The following is an 8,553-nucleotide window of genomic DNA, read 5'->3' as shown; positions in this document are numbered from 1 at the left end:
AAAGAAGAATATATAAGTGAACTTGATAATATACTAGGCAGTACAAAATGAATGCCTTGAGAAATACAAAACTAGGAGACTCTAGCTCACACAAATATTTCTGAATTCCCAAGACCAGACTTTATAATTCCTGCCTCTTGTTTCCCAATATTATCCTTTATCTGTAAAGGATATCTGCCTTTATCTGCCCTTCCCTTCAAGAAGTTTACATTCTTTGGGGGGGGGGGTAGAGTGAGGATACAATGGGTTTGAAGCTAAATATATAAGGTAGAGAGGGGACAAAGGAGGGAAGAAACACTTTTGGGCAAGGGATCAAAAAAGACTTCAAAGGAAGGAAAGGATTCTGAAGGGCAGACATTGGAGACTACAGACATGGATTACATATATATATATGTATATATATATACACATATATATATACATACAAATATATAGACACTATAGCTATGGATTGCAATTTGTGAGAAAGCTAAGAAGTGAAAAAACAGAAGTCCAGTTAGGAACACAGACAGTCTTAGAATAAATAGTGGAGGACAGGAATGGGAAGTAAGGCTAGCAAGTATAGGTTGGTGTCGAAGTGTGGAGAATTTTATGTGCCTATCTAGAATTAGCATTTTAATGCTAATTCCCAAAAATAGGGAACCAGAAAAAGATTTTGATTCATAGAATCATATCATTCATAGAATGAAACAGTCAAGTCTATGCTTTAGGAAGATTATTTTATTACTTGTATGAGGAACATATTGGAGAGAAAAGAGAATGAAAACAGATTATGAACAGTTAGGAGGACATTAAAATAGTCCAGATGTGATATGGTAAGAATCTAGAAAAGACACAGGCAGATATGAGATTATAGAGGTAGAATCAATGGGATTTGGCAACTGATTATATGTAAGGAGTGGGAACAAGGATGAAATAAATATGACTGTTTGTGACCCTGAAAAACTGGGAGGATTTGTGGTATCATCAAATTTGGAGAGGAGCAGCTTAGGGAGGATGATTATAAAACCTATTATAACCCTAATTTGAGAGAAGAAATTGAGGCATAAATTACTTACTTGTGCCCAAACATACAAAATGGTGTCAAAGATAAAACATTCAAGTCTCTCAGTTTCTATTCAAATTATCTTTTCAATACTTCCATTACCACCACTCATGCAAAAAAATTGTCATCTATTTAAATGTGCAATGTATTTATAATAGGTATGTCAGTTATTTTTAGTGTCAGAGAACTAAAAACTAAGGAGATGCCCTTTGGGGAATGGCTGAACAAATTATGATATATGCAAGATGATAAAAAAAAGAGATGATTTCAGAGAAGCCTAGAAAGACATATAAATTGAGCAGAACCAGGACAGTTTATACAATAACAATAAAATTGTAAAGACAAACAACTTTGAAAGACTTAGGATCTCTGACCTACAAAATGACCAACTATGATACCATTGGACTAATGATGAAATATATACTAATTGCTTCCTGATAGATAATAGTCCAAAGAAGCAGAATGAGGCAAAGTGTTGGACACTGCCAATGTGGAAATTTGTTTTGCTTGTCTAGGCATATTTGATACAAATTCCTCTCCCACTTCAAGAGAAAGGGAAGAGGGAGAGAAAATGAATGCTTGTAATTGAAAAAAAATTTTTTTTAAGATTACCAACTAGTCCAGTGTGAGAAAATCTCAGCTTAAAAATCACATTAGCCTGCACTTAGTCTTCAATTCAAGCCTTCCTACCTTCTCTATAGCCAATTTGATACCTTTTAAGAGCTACTCTCTCACTCCTTGCTTCATGATACATTCCAACTGTACCCAAGATTCCAACTGTACCAAGACTCTCTGCTTTTCTCCAAGGCCTCCCCAAAAGGTTCATATTTCAAAGATGAATCATATTCCCCAGGGAATAGGTAGAGACAACTTCCCCCACCCTCTCACAAGCTGAGGGGGAACAGGCAGAACCTCCCTCCATGTAGGTAGGTAGCTGAGCAATTTAGCTGCTTCCCCTCCTCCCCATTTCTTGACTCTATAGGATGCCTAGTCCTCCTTCTGCCAAGTTCCAACATTCCATATTTCCACTTCATCTCCTGTCTAACCTCAAATGTCCCCTTAACATCCTCTAGGGTTCCACCTCTCTATACCCTTCCTCCCCTATTGGATAAGTATACCCCAGCCTTAGGTTTTGACTCCTGCTGGAAGCCAATATAATTTACTTCATTTCTCTTTTCTGTGAAGTAAATTCTTTGGTACTTAACGTGGGAACTGTCCAGATGATAGACACCATTAGCCCCAAAACAAACAATAGTGAGGTTCATGGAATCTCCCTGCCTCCTCCCCCCTCAATCCCCAGGTCTTGAATCCCTAAAACTGTTTTTCCCTTGCTTTCCCAACAGATCCCCTAGAAAAATCTGCTCTAGTCTCCCCCTGCCCCACCAATAACTTACTTTTCTCCCCCCTTTTCTTCTGTTCTCTTCTATAATTCTTTTTTCCTGTTCTTTTCTATAGAATTCCTTTCTTTTCCTGTTTTCTCCCCCCCAGAACTCCTCTTATTCTGCTCCCCCCTCCATTCTCTTTATCTTTTCCCTTTCCCTAGAATTCCTCTTTTGTTTTCTTCCAGAGCTCCCCTTTTTTGTTGTCTCTCCTCCAAGAACTCTCCCCTTCTGTTCTCTCTGCCTAGGACCCCTTCTCCAGTTTTTGTCCCCCCAGAACTCCCCTCATCTCCTTTTTTTCTTTCCCTTCGTCTGCCCTCTCCCTAGAAACACTATCGTTCTCTCCTAGAACGCTATTCTGTAATCTCCTAAAACTGCTCTCGGCGATTTTTCCTCCCAGTACTCGTCTTCTCTATTTCCCCCTTGAACTTTCTTTTCCTGTGCTCTCTCCTCTCTCAGATCTTCTCTCCTTCTATTGGCTCCTGAACGACTCTTCTTTTCTAGAACCCCGTCTTCTGTTCCCTTTCCCCCCGAATTTCCTTCCTTTCTTGTTCTCTCCCTCCACCAAACTTCCTCTTTTTGTTTTCACCACCTGAACTCACTCCTCTTGTTCTTGATCCCCAGGACTTCCTCCCGTCCCCATCTCTTCTTGTACTCTCTCCTCAAGTATTCCTAGTATTCCCCGTCTTCCATTCTCTCCCACAGAATTTCTCTCTTACGTTTTCACCTCCTAGAATCCTCCGGTTCTCTCCCCGAGCATTCCCCCTTTCTGTTCTTATCCCCTAATTCTCCATCTTCTGTTTTCTCCTAGTTCTCTTCTCTTCTCCGGTTGTCTCCTAGAGAACTCTTCTCTTCTCTAGTTCTTGCCCCCTAGCACTCTCCTATGCCCGTGTTCTGAACGCTTCTCTTTTCCTGTGATCTCTCCAAGAATGATCCTGATCTGTTAAAACCCTTCTTCCCTTCACAAAAACTGATCTTTGTTTTCTCTCCCAAAACTTTTATCTCTCCTCCATCCCCCACTCCACCCGAGCTCCCCATTTCTCAGAGTTTCCCCATTACACCCCCCCTCCCACTCCCCACTTCTGCTCCCCCAGAGAACCCCCTCCCTCACCTGCTGCACTCCGCTTGCCCGCTCTCCCGGTCACACAATAGGGGGCGGTCCTGCCTCCCTGCCTCCGGGCCTCCGAGCGCCTCTAGTTACCCTGGAGACCGCCGATCCCCCCCTTAGCCCGCCGCCAATGGGAGCCTGTGAGGGGAGGGGTTGGGTCGACCGGGTCCCAGCCCTAGTGTGGGAGTTGTAGTTTCTCTAGGGGTTAGCAGCGTGGCCCGTAGACTTTCGGCGCCCCCTCGTGGTGCTCTTGACAGCCACTGCCGGGGTCAGCTCGGACAATGTCCTTGTCCTTCGTGGTGACAGGACAGGAGAAGCCAACTCCTTAGCTTGTCCCAGTCCTACTAATGCCTTCCTCCTGGCTCCGCAGTCTGGAATCTCGTGCTGCTGTCCTTTACTCCCTGGGGGAAAGAGTGGCGGAGGCTGGGGCTGGGGCCAGCGCTGAAATCTGAGCCCCAGGGGCAAGAACTGCGTGCAGGGTGCAGACCTCTCCGCCCTCTCCCAGGAGATCCACCCTGCTCTTTAGCACATCCGATCCCCTCCCCGCCTCTGGTCCCCACTTCTTCCATTCCCCCCTTTCCCCCCGCCCCGCACCACACCTCCTGCTCTCCCCCCTCTTTCTTACTGGACTGGAAATACCTGTCTGTGTTGGCAAGAGCCCTAATCCTTCTCCCACCACCCGTACTGTATAGAGGCGGGACCCGCTGCTTCCCAGCCTCGCCCAGGGACTATACAGTCCTAAATCCTGATACCTCTCCTCTCCAGCTCTAAATACAAAGAATGGAAGTTGAGTGAACATTATTCCCACCTGAAAACTCTAGTTCTCAGGGGTTCCCGTTTGCCCTGAATCCTTCACTTACCCTCCAAGACCGAGTCAAATCTCATCCACGAAGCCTCTTCTGACCTTTCATACACCAACATGCATTTCTCCCTTATTGTATCTGTCACTCACCTGGTAATTATCATTTACTGCTTTATGACACCCCTTGTAACCTGAATAGAACCTATAATCAATGATGTTTTTCTGTGTGCACATATACACACCTTTTTCCTTTTCAAAGAGATTTCATTTTCACTTCTAAGCCTTGTCTCCTTTCCTAGATTGTAATAACCTTGAGGGGAAGAACTTAGTTATCTTCATATCACTGTCTGTCAACCTTACTCTTGGTTTGTTGAGTTGAACAAATTCTTCAATAATGACAAAATTTTATCTATCATTTTAGCATTATAAAGCCTTTTCCTCACAATAACTGTGGGATAAGTAGTACATATATTATTTTCCCCTATTTGAGGATGAGAAAACAGGTCTATAATTGGGGATGGTTAGAACTAGAAGGTATATTAGCAATCATTTAATTTAACCCCATTCTCCATCCAGCCTCTCTCCCCTCCATTTATTAGATGTTACTGAGACTCAGACAGATTAAGTTATTTTCCAGTGTCAAAATCACTGTCTTGTAAAGAAGGTGAACTTAAAGGTTCACATTAAAAGTCAAAACCTGAGTTTTAATTCTATCACAAATCATCTGTGTCAAAATGAGAGTCCCCCCCTTTTTATCTCACCCTCGTCCAGGCCAAACAATGAAGTATTAAGTGCCTAAACTGTATGCTAGGCTCTGTTGATAGTGTCTACAATGTATTATGTATTATGATACATGGGAGATAGGCAATGGAATATTTTCTGTAATGAAGAAAGAGTAACCCAGTGTGGCTGGATCTTGAAGTTCAACAATGTAGATAATGTATATACAACTAAATAAATAAAACTTTTCAAAAGGGATTCACAATCTAAGAAGGGAAGTACTTATATCGATATACATATGGATATAGATATGTGTATATACAAAATGAATATAAAACATATACAATATATACAATATTTATACACACATCATATACAAAGTAGTTGAACAGTAGCAGAAGAGGGAATTGGGAAAGACTTCATGTAGAAAGCTGGAGTCATGTTGCATCTTGAAGGAAGAAAGGAATTCTATGAGGAGTAAATGAGGAGGCAGTGCATTCCAGACATCAGAGATGGGAGATGGAATGTCATGTATAAGGAGTAGGGAGAAGGCTAATTTGACTGAATCTCAGATTTCAACAAGAATGATAATGTACAAAAAGGCTGGAAACATAAGTTGGGGCAAAGCTAAACAGAGTTGTCTGTATTTCAGCTAAGAAACAATAGAGTTAAATATGCTTAAGGAAAATCATTTTGGAAACAGTGTAGAGAATGAACTGAAATTGAGAGGGACTGAGTCAGATATGTTAGGAGGCCACTAAAGTTATCAAGGTGACGCTAGATAGTAGCTGTGTGAGTAGAGAGATAGAATGGTGTTGGGGTGAGGGGACTTAGAACTGTCACGATTTGTCAAGGAATTGACTATGTGGGATGAGGGAGAGTGAGGAGTTGGGGATAATGTCAAGGTAGTAGTGTCTTTGATGGAAACAGGGAAGTTCACAAGGGAGTGGGGGGGGGGAAGATAATGAGTTCTCTTTTTTAGAATATTCAGTTTGAGACATTTCCAGGACAGCCAGTCTGAAATGTCCAATAATGGGTGGTGATATACTTATTACAGCTAGAAACTGGGGCTAAACATTTAGATCTGTGAGTCACTGAAATAGTAATAATGAAACCTGTGAAAATGAGAGAGAAAGTGGAGAGGAGAGGAGAGAATGAATGGAGGGAGGAAAAGGGGAACAAAGAAAGAAAGGGAAGGAGGGAGAGAGGGAGTGAAGAGAGAAAGATAGGAAGATAGAGACAGAGTTAAAGACAGAGAGAAGAGTAGGGGGCCTAGGACTGTGATTTGAAAAATACTCACAGTTAGGGAGTAAGATCTGCCTAATGAACCAGCAAAGGAGACAGAAGAGAAATAGTAGAAGAACCCAGAGAGAAAACTCAGAGGAGAGAACACCCAGGAAAGAGTGGTCAACAGTGGTAAATGCAGCAAATAGGTTGAGAAAGATGAATGCTGAAAAAAAAAGACAATCATATTTAGCAATTAAAGGATCACTGGTAACTTTGAGAAGAGCAGATTGGAAGCCAGATTGCAAAGGGTTGTTTTAGAAGTGAGTGAGAGGAGAAGGAGTGGAGGGAACAGATATAGATGTTTTGTTTCACTTTTTTTTCTGGGAGTTCGGCTGAGGAAGTTTTGATAGATAAAAGTTAAGATTAGTGGGGATAAGTGAAGTTGTAATATGTTCAAAAAGAGAAGAATGGATGAGATCAAATGCATTTGGGGAGAGGTTGGCCCTCAAAAGGAGAAAGGCCACTTCCTTCTCAGAGATTGGAACAAAGAAGAAAAGAATAGAGAATGATATCAGGAGGTTTTGAGAGGAAGAGAAGGAGAGAAGAGAAAGTGTACATCAGGTGATCTCCTGAGCTGAGAAAGGTGGTAAGGGCTGAAATGTAGGAAGTTTGAAGAGAGAAATTTTGTAAATTTTTATGTGGATTTAGATAGAGAAGAACTACCTTCCTGCAATGAGAGTCCAGCTGAAATTGGATATCATTAATTTATAATGTACCATTGAGCTCAGTTGTATGGCTTCCTCTCTTTCTATTTGGCAACACACAAAGAGGAGAAAAGTAGGCACATATAGTAAGAGTAATCAAGGACTGAGAGTCACCAAAAGGTAAGTGGTGATAGGACAAGGAGGGTAAGGGATTAGAGAGTGGAAGATAGTGTAGAGCTGAATTGGCTAGGGTCAAGAATGGAGAAGAAAAGTGGAATCAAAGTAGGAATAAGGGCCTGAGGAAGTATTGAGAGCAAAAGATTAGAGGTGTCAGTAGGGGAGAAGAATGAGTTTAGGAAGGGCAAAGCATAGGAAGAAATAGAATATTATAGGAGGTCATCATTAGATAGAGGAATGTCACAGTTATTTAATTAGGAATATGGTATACTTGTGAGTAATGGTGTAGCCTAGTTTATGACTATTCCTATGTGAAGTAAAAGAGCATACTGTTTATGAGGTCTGATGAGACTGAGGATTTGGCAGGTTAAACACTTTGAGGGAGAATGAACATGGATGTTGAAGACCAATAGTGCAAAGGGAAGGAAAAAAGACAGTGACCAAGGTGTTTAACTTGAGAAAAGAAGGGGAAATGACATTTGGGGGCCAGCAGTGAAGGCTAGTAGACAGAAGTGTGGAAGAAAGAGGTCTAGGTCAAGGAAAATTTGTTCACTATAGAATAGGAATTCCAGAGGGAAGGAGAAGAATAGAAAATGGTTGTGAAGAAGGGCTGAAACAAGTGAGAATAAGAACAAGAGGTGGGGAATGAGGTCAGTTTGCTATTCTATAGTCAAGGACTGATTAATAAATCAATAGGGAGAGAATCAGGAGGGGAGAAATTGTTAGCTATAGATATAATAGTGAGAGGCAGATGAAATATAAAGCTCACCAGTCTCCAAAGGTTTTGGTGTCCTAGTTACTCATCCCATGAGGCAGGGGAGCTGATTGGTGCTCCAGCAGCTGGGTCAACTCTCCTCCTTCCCCACACAGGTTCTAGGTCTAAACCATCAGTGAGAGGGTGATACAAGTAGAGCTCTACAAGAGGGTTCTAAGTATTGGTGTGGCCCTGATCTGATCCTACTGCTTTTTAAAATACCATAATAGGTCCCTGCTTCCTTGTCTAATCCAAAGGCTGTGATTTAGGAAAAATATGTATGTGAGAGCTTCATAGGAACATAGATAACTGGAAGATTTTGTACCTATAATCTAACAACTCCTCATTTTAAAGCTGAAGAATTGAGGTTCAGACTCTCAATTATTTACTGAAACACACAGAGCAGGGCAGAGATAAGAAGCCAGATCCTCTGATTCCAAATCCAGCATTCTTTCCACTAACTGGCAAAACTATTGGGCTAGATCAATGGGATGGGCACAAGGACACAATGATTACATTGACTCAGCATTTACTGAGCATCCCCTGTGCACCTAGATCTAAGCTAAATCATTTAGGGGATGTGACTTGCTAAAGGACACAGAGACTCATTGGCAAGAGGTGGTAGGATTTTAGTGGG

Source organism: Monodelphis domestica, chromosome 2, assembly GCF_027887165.1.
Source record: "Monodelphis domestica isolate mMonDom1 chromosome 2, mMonDom1.pri, whole genome shotgun sequence".
Lineage (NCBI taxonomy): Eukaryota > Metazoa > Chordata > Mammalia > Didelphimorphia > Didelphidae > Monodelphis > Monodelphis domestica.
This window is presented reverse-complemented; position numbering follows the sequence as displayed.